Source organism: Bubalus kerabau, chromosome 16, assembly GCF_029407905.1.
Source record: "Bubalus kerabau isolate K-KA32 ecotype Philippines breed swamp buffalo chromosome 16, PCC_UOA_SB_1v2, whole genome shotgun sequence".
In the NCBI taxonomy this organism is placed as follows: domain Eukaryota; kingdom Metazoa; phylum Chordata; class Mammalia; order Artiodactyla; family Bovidae; genus Bubalus; species Bubalus kerabau.
Window position 1 is genome coordinate 17,900,843 of NC_073639.1, and position 11,658 is coordinate 17,912,500.

At 38.7% G+C, this 11,658-nt stretch overlaps 1 long non-coding RNA gene across 2 annotated transcripts in view; it reads left to right on the forward strand.

Moving 5' to 3' along the window:
• Positions 1 to 9,786: 9,786 nt before the first annotated feature.
• Positions 9,787 to 11,658, forward strand: part of LOC129630175 (uncharacterized) — a 7,456-nt gene continuing 5,584 nt past the window's right edge. Inside the window, exons 1-2 of one of the 2 annotated variants that reach the window (XR_008703582.1) lie at positions 9,787 to 9,904; positions 11,124 to 11,249. This is a non-coding gene — a long non-coding RNA (uncharacterized LOC129630175). Of the gene's footprint in view, positions 9,905 to 10,892; positions 11,028 to 11,123; positions 11,250 to 11,658 lie in introns of those variants that run through there. The other variant, XR_008703583.1, reaches the window with a different exon arrangement.

Genomic DNA, 11,658 nt, shown 5'->3' on the forward strand with positions numbered 1-11,658 from the left:
TGTGGCCAACAGAGCCAACCAGAGTTTAAAGGGCTGAGTCGTTCAATGTCAGCAGTTTTCAAAAGAACCAGATGAGGAAGTTTGGCTTCTCTCCTGGCCTAATGTTTAGCAGACCTTAACAAAAATGTATGTGTGTGTGTGTGTGTGTGACACATGTATGTGAAATTTCCTGAAAAACTAATCTTTTGACTTGAAAAAACGAAAGCGAAAAACGTGGTTTGATGACCTTGATTTTTTTGTTGTTGTTTCAGAGGCATTTATGGGCCTTGGCTCATGTCAACCCTGGTGAAAATGGCCTGATCACAGGCATAGTCCTTTTTTAAAAAAATGTTTTGGATCTTTCAAACTTGATATTGATAACTGAGGCTGAGCAGAGAGACATTAGCATCTGGTTTTGATGAATGTCGTCTGCTTACACTTTAAAGGAAAAGCTTTCAGGAAAAGACTGGAAATTCTTGCTCAGAAAATCAAAGTCCAATACAGTTTTTCAATACCTGATACTTATATGTTACAAGTGACCTTGGAGACTTTATTCTACCAGCTCCACATCTTCTTTAAATTACAGCATTATGGCATTATGCTTTATTTTAGGGTATATTTAGGTTTTTGTTCTAGGGTTTTTTGTTTGTTTTTCTGTCCTATATACAAAGATAACATCTTGCTTATAGAAAAATCTGATGCTCTTATTTTAGAATTAAGATGAATTGGTTCTCTGTGCTATGGGGAAAATACCTGCTACCAAAATCTGAATGATTTCTACTATTTCTTATTGAACTGACGGAAAGATATCATGTTCCACCAGCAGAATATGGCAAAGAATTGACCAGGTTACTTTGGTAGACTATGCATTTTTAAGGACAATAAAAAAGTGTGTTTTCTATTATTATGTATTCAAAGTATATCTAGCCCAGGGCCTTGCAGATTGCAGATCCTTAAATCAAATCAAATAAAAAACCAAATGAATGAATGCTTCTTGAAACACCTGATTTTTAGACATTTGATTACAAATATATTGATGAATTATTATAATCAAATAATAATTGTTTACATTTCTGAGGGCCTGATTCAGAAGTTATCTGAGTCCTGGATTTTCCCTTCCTCTTTGTTCTCCTGCCTAAACACTCACACTCTCAGAAAAGAAAAGGAGGACAGGGAATAAAAGCTAACACTTCATCTTACATGTGTTTCTTCTGAAATCCTCTGGTGAAGGGCTATTGTAAGAAAGTAATTAAAGTCAGTGTCTAAAATGAGGCTTGGGGATTATCAATAGACATCATTTATCAGCGTTGTCCCTGTTCTATATCCAAAGAGATAATCAGGAGAGCTCATTATGCATTGGACATGCCAAGAAAATTACTGTATCCAAAATGAGGAAGAGTAAAATAATTTGTACATGCGGAATATCTATCTACTTTATGACTGAAGTACTTCTCTTTCTATTTTTCTAAGGAAAGCCTTGGGATAACGTGAATCTATGTAAAATATTATGGTTCCAATGTGGAGTGCTGTAATAAAATGACCTTTTCTCTGTATTTCCACTAATTGGCTTTTAAGATGCTTTTGATGTGGCTGAAAAGGTCAAAGATCAATGAGTGACTTGTTCATCTAAATCGTTTATTTTATCAGAAAAAAACACAAGCTATTGAAAAAAATAGAATTTTGAAAGAAATACACAGTCTATTCGCCTTTGGCAGGCTCCAAAATTTTTCTTTGGCTCCTCCAAGCATGGGATGGTCTAATCAGGAGATTATCAAGTAGACTCAAGAAGTATAACAAAGTTTTGTGCTGCAGTAAATATTTATAAAACAAAACTCTGGAAAAATCCATGATACATTTTGTGTTACTAATTTAGGAACCCAAGGTATTTCTGAAATCATATGGTATCAAATTGCCTGAAGATACACGGGTCACATTGTCATTAGATAATTGCTACTATATATTCCAAAAAAATTAATCAAATTTGTGCTAAGAGAGAAAATGAAATAGAATGTACCACGGCAGAACGTTGAAATAAAATGCTATTCAAGTTGTAACTTAAAAAATATTTAATCTTAAATATAATGATGTTGATCCATGAAGGAAATAACCAATATGATCTGACCTTTTAGGATATTATGCTTACATTTTTGTAAAAGTGAAGGACACAATTTCTGTTACTGCTGAGAACTAACTTGTATGTAAACAACTGATTAAATTCACTGAAATCTGTGCTCATTATGTTTAAAGGACAGAGATAGGCAATGTTTTGCCTGCATTGTAGTTTGTGCTTAAATTAAGCAATAATCAGAGTCTCAGGCCAAGTAGGGGAGACTAATGACCGATTAGAAATAGTTTTTGGACTAAAGCAAGGCATTGGGTCATTAACTCTTAATGATGGTTTATCCAAAAGAAAAGCTCTAGGCCAAGATCCTTAGTTCTCTTAAATAACAGACAGAGACTGAAAGGTATGTTTGACTGAAGGTGATATTTTATTGGTTACAGCTAACCTAGCAGAATTCACCCAGAGAAGGCAATGGCACCCCAATTCAGTACTCTTGCCTGCAAAATCCCATGGACGGAGGAGCCTGGTGGGCTGCAGTCCATGGGGTCGCACAGAGTCGGACACGACTGAGCGACTTCACGTTCACTTTTCACTTTCATGCATTGGAGAAGGAAATGGCAACCCAGTCCAGTGTTCTTGCCTGGAGAATCCCAGGGATGGGGGAGCCTGGTGGGCTGCCATCTGTGGGGTCCCACAGAGTCGGACACGACTGAAGCGACTTAGCAGCAGCAGCCGCAGAATCCACCTGGTCATGTGGAATTTAATATCCTAGGTTACTGCACAAGAAGAACTGACCAAAGTGTTCTGTCATCGCTATCATGGCAACTTCTCAGTTTATTCCCTTTTCTATTCATTTATTCCATTTATTTATTTCTCATTTATTTATTCACTCATTCAGTAACTATTTTTGAGCACCTACTCAATGACTAGGACTCCGTTAGAATCTAGGAAAAATGCTGTTCTCAAGATATGTATCGAATGTAGACAGGGAAAGACAGGTAAAAAGGCAATTTTTATGCATTGTTATGATAGAGGATGTACAGGCTACTTTCTGAGTAGATGGGAGGCATTAAGGGACAGTAGGGAGGATATAAAATCTAAAACTAAACTAATATGCTAATTAAAAGGTAACCATGCAAGGACTTCCCTTGTGACCCAGTGGTTAAGACTCCAGGCTTTCACTGCTGAGGGCATGTGGGTTCAACCCCTGATTGGGAACTAAGATCCCATATGCCATGTGGCACAGCCAAAAATAAAAATTAAAAAAATGAAACATGCAACTATGCTGACTTGGTTTCAGAATCAACGTGGAGTATATTCTAGTTAGGGGGAAAGCTGAGTAAGAGAGAAAGAATGAGCATAAAGAAGCTAGGGAAGAAATATTTTAACCTATTAGATTATGACTACCACTAGGCAGACTGTTTTAATTCCTTCAATTTGCTCTACAGGGTGAGGGCAGATTGTTTCTTATCCTGATGTGTTTAATACTTGTAGCTGTGAACTTTAAATAGATCTAATGACTCTCTGGTACTTAATCTAAAATATATTTGGAGGAAATCTTAGAGGACCATCACACTTCAGCATTGTGTGAATCTGCCTATCCCCCAAGCCCATTTCCTCTGGCCTCTGGTTGGGAAATCTTGCCTTTTTTTTTTTTTTTTTTTTTTTTAGCTCATAGACAGGCTAGATAATCTTTTGCTTAATATGTGCAGGAGTCATTCATTCATTTATCACAAGCTGTGGGCATTTTATTTTAGTTTATATCAGGAAGTCTAATTTGGGCTTAGCAGTTCATTAAGACAGTTCTTTTCTAACTGATTATTTGGCTTTTCTTCTCACAGTGGAAATTGCCTTTTATTTATTTTATAACTATTTTCTTTATGAGATAATGGAAAAAGAAGTTAGGAAAGCAAATGGTAGACCAATTGGACAATATCCCCAAGATAAACTAGATTAAATTTCCAGAGACCTAGGACCACTAAGGCTCCCACCTGCAAGAAAATATTAGCTTCAGGACAAATACTGTTGCTATCTCTGGTTGTTCAAATAGAAAAGTGGAGAAACTTTTAAAGACCTGAAGTCCCTGTTTCACCCTTACAAAATTTTAGACCAGTGACAATCTGCTTCATTTCTGTCCTTTCTATTTCCTCCTTCAGTAAAGATTATTTCTTAAGTATGAAAAACTATTCAAAACAATGTTTAATCAAATACACAGGCCACAAAATTGTATTCATTACAACATTATGTTCCTACATCTGCCCATTCACAGCAAAAGTAACAATGAACCTCCTACAGATGATTTGATATCACCTTAAGAATACTTCCTTTTTGTTTTTTTTTGGGGGGGGGATTGTTGTTTATTTTAATTGGAGTATAATTGCTTTACAAGATTGTGTTAATTTCTGCTGTACATTGAACTGAATGTGTATACATATATCCCCTCCCTCTTGTGTATGAAAATTTTTCCACGATGAAGATGTATTACATTTATAGCCCAGAAAATAATTGTTTTTACATTAACACACTTCTCCTCTTAGTTATTTTCTTATAAAACCCTTGCTACAGTGTTTATTTCTTCTGTGGGGGTAATAACTGATTCATATTTCCATAATGAGTATTAAAAATTTGTTCAAACTTCAAGAAAATTCTGATAGTCTTCGTAAGTTTTTATTTGGAAAATAAAAGAAATCTCTTGCTAAAAACAGCTATTCTGGATTTCTGTTAAATTCTCTGGTAACACAGTAATCTAACTCACTGGAAAAGACTCTGATACTGGGAGGGATTGGGGGCAGGAGGAGAAGGGGACGACAGAGGATGAGATGGTTGGATGGCATCACTGACTCGATGGACGTGAGTCTGAGTGAACTCTGGGAGTTGGTGATGGGTAGGGAGGCCTGGCGTGCTGCGATTCATGGGGCCGCAGAGTCGGACACGACTGAGCGACTGAACTGAACTGAACTGAACACAGTAATCCAGAATCTTCTTTCTTTGGGAATTAACACATTAATCTTTCTTTGAGAATCCTTTGTCAAATGAAGTCTTGTGGTGACCTTCAATGTACACATACACTAGCCAAAAGGCCAGTGTGATTAAAGGGGTGGAATTTTCTCTCCTGGCCTCTCTCCTATCTCCATTCCAGTCCCACCACTTACTGAGGTTTTCAGGAGCACTGTTTGAAAGCCCCGCCATATTGAAAAAGTCATAACTTGCTCCATGAGTTTTTTGAAGTTAGAACCTTTAACCTGTATCATGTAATCCAAAGAGTTTTTGAAAATTTCAAAATTTAAATCTTCTCAGGAATCTTGTTTTTGTTTGCTTTTCCTGGGTTCCTTGTCAACAGTTTGCAGAAATAGATCTGTAATCAGAAAGCTTAGCCATAGACGATGATAGATTTTATTTACTGCTATCTGAGGCTAAAAGAATATCTTTTCAAATACACTCTGAAAGCATTGTGTGTGTCTACAAGTCTTGTGTGTGCCTCTTTATGTAAATCCTTAAAATGTGTGAGGCAGCTCACACACGGGGCCACATAGGTAGCTCAGTGGTAAAGAACCCACCTGTCAATGCAAGAGACACAGGACATGCAGGTTCGATCCCTGGGTGGGGAAGATCTTCTGGAGGAGGAAGTGGCAGCCCACTCCAGTATTTTTGCCTGAAAAATCCCATTGACAGAGCAGCCTGGTGCACCATGGCCCATGGGTCTCAAAGAGTGGGACATGACTGAGTGGCCAAGCTAGAGCACGAGCCCAGGGTGAGAGCCAGGAATGGGAAGGCTGTAGTTGCCAGGCTTCCCTCTTGACAACCTTCCCTTTGTTGCTCTCCCTGAAGGATCAGATGTGAGTATACACGCGAATGATACTGTGTATAAACAGATGACTCATGAGAACCTACTGTACAGCTCAGGGAACTCCGCTCCATGCTCTATGGTGACCTAAATTGGAGGGAAAACCACAGAAGAGGAGATATATGCATACATACAGCTGATTCACTTTACTGGACAGCAGAAACTAACACAATATTATAAATCAACTATATTCCAAATTAATTTAAAGTAACGAACTACTACCAAAAAAAAAAAAAGAATTCAATGTGAGGAGGTAATAGTGAGAGTCACTTCTGAATGAGAGCAGGCAATCCCACACTTGAAGGACTATCCTGTGACCTTGCTTTTCAGTATCCAACAGAAGAGAATTTGAGTTAACTTTTTTCATGGGCACACTGGGTGAAAACAGAACTTGTAAGTGTTTGACCACATTTTCACCAAGATGCCTACCAGAACCTTCCTGGGGGCCAAAAGTGATCCTTATGAACTTCTGTAATTCTAATACAAGGTACTAAAATTCAAGTACAAAAATTTTAGCAACTAAAATTTTCTTTCCATCAATGAATACATTAATGTGCATAGAGAGTAAAATACATTGATATAAATAAAATAGCACCTGCTTTTATTTTTGGCCACACAGCATGGCTTGTGGGGATCTTAGTTCCCTGACTGTGGATTGAACTGGAGCTTTTTGTGAGAGCATGGAGTCCTAACCACTGGACTGCCAGGGCAGTCCCCACACCTGTTTTTTTTTTTTTTTGACCAAGGTCAAGGAAGTCATACAGCTAATCTTTGTTTGGAAAAGCTAGTTTCCTAGATTTGAGGTGGCAGTTTATATTTGCCTATCCTTAAATTAAATACCTACTTATTTTAATAAATACGTGCTGCTGCTGCTGCTAAGTCGCTCAGTCGTGTCCGACTCTGTGCAACCCCATAGACGGCAGCCCACCAGGCTCCCCCGTCCCTGGGATTCTCCAGGCAAAAACACTGGAGTGGGTTGCCATTTCCTTCTCCAATGCATGAAAGTGAAAAGTGAAAGTGAAGTCGCTCAGTCGTGTCCGACTCTTAGCGACCCCATGGACTGCAGCCCACCAGGCTCCTCCATCCATGGGATTTTCCAGGCAAGAGTGCTGGAGTGGGGTGCCATTGCCAGATATTATAAATTATCACCAAATCTAAGGTTCCCAGGCACTCTGTTAAAATAACTCAGACTTAATGAATTACAATGGTTATAGAATTCAAAGCATAAGGAGATTTTGGCACAAAACTGTTTCTTAGAATAGTAATGTTGTTAGACTGCACTCATATTGCATACTTAGGAATCCAGAAAGGAAGAAAACCGAAGGCAGTCCATCAATTAAAAAAGATTAGGGTTGACATATATACACTACCATGTATAAAACGGATACTAATGGCCTGCCGTATAGCACAGAGAGCTCAGCTCAGGGCTCTGTGATGACCTAGAGGGGTGGGATGGAGGGGAGGAAGGAGGTTCAAGAGGGAGGGGATATATGTATACATATAGCTGATTTACTTCATTGTATAGCAGAAACTAACACAACATTGTAAAGCAATGATATTCTAATTTTAAAAAAACAAATTGAACTGATATCCTAAAATCAAATATTTAGAAGCCTGCACCCCCAAGTAGATTATGACTTGAAGGGAAATACACAGTGTTGTATCCTTGCTGATAGAAAACAATGCTGTGAAAATTGCTAGGCATCTTTTACTGTAAAGAGTTGATTGATAGAAAAGTAAGCACCGTGAATATTTTTAAAAAGATGATCCTTAGCATTTCAGAAAAAAAGGCTAACTGAATAGCTCTTCAATTTATATGTAAGTAGGACTGAGTGATCTTTCAGACAAATGTGGTGTCATCAGTTTTGTTTACTGCTACTTTATGCTAGAGAAAGTGGAACCAAGAAAGAGTTAATGCTTTAGCAAAAGTGACTTTCTTCCCAGGGAAGAAATAACCAATGGGGGGAAATCTAGCTGCCTAAGTAATGGGAAAAATACACAGGACCACAAAATCTTTAAGATCAGACATTGTAGCATCTGTTAACTGATGCAGAACGACAGGGAACTTCTGTGAAAGTGTATGCTGAGAATATAAATAGTGGAATGCTGTAATTCATTACAATTACATTGCATAGAATAAAAATGAAAGGAATTCTTCTTGACTGAAAGCTTGGAATGTTCCTATATCAATTTTAATAAGAAATTCTGACTGTTTCAAGACCCACCCATAAATCAAAAAAAGGAACTTACACCAGACTGGTTGTCTAAAATATGATCCACAGACCTCCTTTCTAGGTTAGCCCATGAGCATAGAGCAGGCCAGCAATAACCAAATACCAAAGCAAGACAGTATGCTGGTGTGCAAATGATAGAAAAACTTTGTTTTACACTGAATCATATCTCCCTACCCCAGCAAAATGTCACTCAAAACATTACAAATATCTTTACGATCTCTTTCTGTCAGTGATTAGAATGTGGGGAACCTTAGTGTTTTCGTGGAGTCGCTGGCCAGATCTGATAAAAACGCAGTCATTATAACAAATTAAAGAAAGAAAATCCTTTCAGTAGGCTGTAATGACTTTGTGCTCTAATTCTGCAGTGCTGGGAGGTCAAAGGCATACCTTCCCCTATAGCCATATATGGCCTGAGGGCCATTGGACACTTTTTAAAAAAAAGATGAATGTTCTGGTATGAGCATGCTCCTAGAATCCAGTGACGTTCTTACTCAGGGTGGTCTGTAAATATTCTAAATCTTTGCTTACTATATAAAATTACAAGAAAGTGTTATCTTGCATCACTAGCAAGCACTAGATTCCTTAAGCTGTGCAAACTCTACTAAGAGATTCTCTTCTTAAAAAATAAGATCTCTCTTTTTCTCCAGCCCTCCCCGTCCCCCCCCCCCCACCCCGCTTTTATCTAGGAACTGGCTTTTGGCTCTCTATATTCTGGCTTTTATTTTAAAAAGGTGTAAAATGTTATGCTTATAGTCAAGTATATCGCTCAGCTTTTGCCTTAAAATACATGGAAAGATCAGTTTTCTACAAGCAGTTTTGTCTGTCTCTCACTGTTTCTTTTCCTAACTCTCTGGCTTCATGCTGTGTTTGCTTCACTTTGAAAGGGAGATTTCTCTCACTTTACCTACTTTCTGATCTTTCATCTAAACCACCCTGAGTGCATGAGCAGAATCCCAGATGAAGATGGAAAAGATGAAAAGGCACTTAAAATATATCCTAGTTATCCAGGAAAGGAGGACAGCCGAGCTAGGGGGAGAACTAGATCCATTTTTAAGTAAATGTACACATGAGCAAAACCAAATTTTGTCAGAGCTTTACTATTGCTACGTTGGTGTTTTGTTTTTGCTTTTTTTCATGCTTGTAGTATGACTATTGAATTGTATGACTATTAACTTGATGATGAGATACAAACCACAATGTTGAATTAATACTGGCACATGTCCCAGCTGGATGATACTGTTAATGTTGTCTGGCCATCTATAGGAATTCCCTCTCAAATGAATATTATCTGGTGACCAAATGCTGAGAACTGGACCAAAGCTGTAGACTCTTTTGGCTTCTGAGGAATTAATATGATTTTCCTGCTTATGGGTCTGATTTGCGGGAAGGCAAAGTTGTGCGTTTTGCTTTTAACAGATGCAACGTTTTGCCAAATCAGACGTCTTTCCTCATGGGATAAGATTAGAATGGCATTGCAAAGCAGTTCTCTTGAAACCTTCTAAAACAGATTATGTTCTTAAAAAACTTGATTCTTGACTTTGCATGTTTTAGCACTGCATTCCATTAAACCTGTGTTTGAAGTTACTAGGATTTGCTAAAATATTTGATAATGCCTAAGCAGATAAGAGATTATATGCTTTACGTATATCGTGGAAGGATTTGTTCCAGCTTGGATACAGGGTATTAATTGGCCACCTACAGTGAGCAGTGTTTAATATTTTGCCCCTACCCGCCGCCCCCCCTCAGCCTCACTCCTTTCTTGCTGCTTTTCAGGCAGAAGAGTATGTAAGTATTCTCTGAACTAAATTTGCTAACTTTCTGGAACACATTTAAACAATGCGCGCTACTTGTGTCCTATTACATTAACTTCACTTCTAATGACAAGTTGTATATATCTGTAATAAATAGCCCCTCAGGGATCAGATCAAGATTAAGGGAAAGAAAGTACACTGCTGTAGTTAAGTAATTTACAATATCTCAGTAAATGCTTGCAAAGAAATGTTTGTATCAGGAGAGCTGGTTAACAGCACTTGTGAACACTGACGATTGTAGGATGTTAAACTCTCCTGTGGAAAGTTACAATCACTTGGGTTTGATTTTTTTTTTTAAGTTACCTTTAAACTCTATACTGTTTGATACTCTATTGTCCACCATGAGAAAGAATGTTTACAACAGAAAATCATCAGTTTTAAACAGACCAACCTGGGCACAGGACAATGGCGGTGGTTGGGGGAAGGGTGATGCTGGGAGGAAGAATCTCATCAATGGCATAAGGTGGAGAAGAAAACCTTGTTTAAATTGAAAAATGATCCCTGACAGGCGATTTCCAATGAAAGCATTTTAATGAATTAGAATGACACACAGAGAAAGATACAAACATTTATGAGTAGAGAGCAATCAAGTTAAGGCATTTGGGTCTGATTAACCGAGGCATGGGCAAGGTTACAGGAGACCATGCAGAGCAGCCTGCAAGACTAGCTCCTCCACTAATGTGAGATTTAAATAGTCCACACGGAGTGGATGAGTCCTGAATTCGGGACCTGCTCAGATTCACCTGCTGGCAAGGAAACCCGGCAGCCTAGGATTTAGAATTTGGTCCTTTTCCCCTTTCACGGTGCTCAGTCTTGTTCTGGATTGGAACTTAAAATCGAAACACTTCTGAATGATTAGCATTTGAATAGATCCTACCTTGAGCAGAAGCATAACTGGACTTTAGCCCACCAGGCTCCTCTGTCCATGGGATTCTCCAGGCAAGAATACTGGAGTGGGCTGCCATTCCCTTCTCCAGGGGATCTTCCCACCCCAGAGGCCAAACCCAGGTCTCCTTCATCGTACCCAGATTCTTTACCAACTGAGCCACCAGGGAAGCCCATGTATTTGAATGGCATTCAGCAAATCTTGTTTTCAGGTTTGGACAGCTTTTATCCATTTCTATGTCTAAGTAGTTGGCAGAGACATCCTGTGAAACCAGACAGCTTAACTTGTCACTTGTCTTGTCTTCCAGGAAAGTTCTGAGAGCAGTGATTTTCATCCATCAACTTTAGAATTTCATCAATTTCTGGAAGGAGTTGAACAGAGGAAGCAAGAGAACCTAAGCAGTTCCCTGTCTTTGCTGGGGTTTCTGTTCATTGTGAGTTCATGCCTGATGTTTAGTTTGAAGTGAAAGAAATATCATTCTTATGTTCTTATACAACAACTCAAACATGAAACGAAATGTCATTAACATCCTCCCAAAGGCCTCAGCCATCATGGAAGCTATGTCCATCTTTTATTATCTAGCCCCACTGCCTATCTAGATGGAGTTTCCTTGGTTTAATATGGCAAGGCACCCAAAGATACCTGGGACCTTTGAGTGGGCTTGGAGTATCTTGAAGATGTCTGCAGTGGAAAGCTGAATTGACCAAGGAAAGTCTGGAGGTATTCCAGGAGGGAACCCTTAGTCAAGTTGCTGCTTGCTGAGGTAGGGAAATTCTTCTCTATTGCTGACTGGGTGAGGTTGGTTCTTGCTCCAAGGGGATAGGAGATGACTCAGCCCAGCG